The sequence below is a fragment of the Grus americana genome, chromosome 1 (assembly GCF_028858705.1).
Source record: "Grus americana isolate bGruAme1 chromosome 1, bGruAme1.mat, whole genome shotgun sequence".
Classification (NCBI taxonomy): domain Eukaryota; kingdom Metazoa; phylum Chordata; class Aves; order Gruiformes; family Gruidae; genus Grus; species Grus americana.
In genome coordinates, this window is record NC_072852.1 from 89,868,932 (window position 1) to 89,870,689 (window position 1,758).

Sequence of the window (1,758 nt, forward strand, 5' to 3'; positions counted from 1 at the left end):
AGCCTTCCTGCAAGACCTGGCTTGAACCTGGCTGCAAAGGAGCCTCAGCTACACTAGAGCACAAGGACAGCCTAGCGAGGAACTGTGTGAGCTCACAGTGCACAGGTATGGGAAACCCAGCCTCCCTGACAATATTCACATCTCAGCTCAAGGCCAGCATCACCAACCTGATGACGCTTTGAAAGTGGCTGCGCTTTGAGCAGGCAGCTGGACCTTCAGGGGTACCTCCTCACCTACATCTTTCATTCTAGTGCCAGACCCACTGCTAAGGCTGTTTGAAGCCAAAATGCCAGGGGGAAGAATAGGGGTTTGTTTTTTTTTTTTTCACGTGCATCAGACAACCAACACTGGTTGCAATTTCATTGCAGTGGAACTCTGAGGAAGTCTCAGAGACAAGTCAAAAAGTTCAAGCAACTGTCACACCTGAATGGAACAAGTGTCATTGCTGCATCACCGCTCTGTTGTCCTCAGATCCAGTAAAATTCATCCCACCATCTCCCCTTCCCAGCTAGGATCACCTCAAGCCCAGTTGCATCAATTCAGCTGTTAGTATGGTCAGACTCCAACAAGTGGAAAACTTTATTTTTTTCTTTAATGATCTCCAACTGGGGGTTCCATATTAGAGCATCCAAGACAAATTAAAACAGTTGCCACTCTCAGCCTCTCTTTTTCCCCTCCATAGTGCTCTCTTTACTATTTGAGTTTATATTGTTCAGTACATGAGAGAAGTGACTTGGCTTTAAAATAACACCTTAAAAAAAGTAACAAGGAAGGAGCATGTAACAACATGGACTTTTAACTGCAGATGCTTTCAGTTGCTGTGGTTTAGAGTGATCCTTCGCAGAGGTAGACATGTATCTAGGAGAGGCACAGACCAGCAGTTCAGGCATAAGACCAAGGGCCTGAAACATCTCCAGATGGCTTTAGCACAACAGCACTAGGAGCATGAAGTTAGGGCTTCATGGCAGCTGTCCACATGCAAAAGGCCAGCCCTCCCACAGAGTTCTCAGAAGTGAGCGATACAAACATTAAACAGTAAATCAAAACATATGGAAAATGGCTAGATACTCAGAGGGAAGCAGCATGACCTGTTTCAAGCCAGAGTCAACTTGGAGCCCAGACAACAGCAACGTCTTCCTCAAGAGTGGAAGACGTAGGATCCTGTACCCATGATCAGCCTCTGCCCTCACTCCACTGCAGGCACGAGCCAGTATCAGGATGGGGCGAGTGCCATGCTGGGACAAGTGTGTGCATGCACGCCCAGAGGGCACTAGGAAACACTATCCCTTGCTTGGCAAAGCAAGCAGGAAAATCGATGTCAGAATTTTGAGAACAAGGCTGCCTGAATGCAAATGCCATTCAGTGGAAGTCTGTTCTCATTCTGAACCCAGCAAGCAAGTCACCGCCTCATAAAGCAGGCCAGAGCAGACATCCAGCACCCAGCTCCTCTCCCCTCAATGCTACATTTGCTGAAAGTAGCCAAGATGCATAGTTAGAGGCCAGCAAGCTTCCTGAGCTTTGACATGCAAGTACTTGCAAGCAGCTTGTCATGTGGGGCACTGAGCTACAGAGTGGGATGCACCAGGGCTTTTAAAAACCACATATGCTGTTGTCTCCAGGTCAAGCAGCTCTGCTTCCCTGCTACAAAAATGGGAAGCCAGGGCCTAACCCATGCTGTCACCACCACACCCTAGGCGGGGAGGGGAAGCCACCCTGAAGCAGTTTGTGCCTTGAGAAAAACATCCATCTAAGACCATG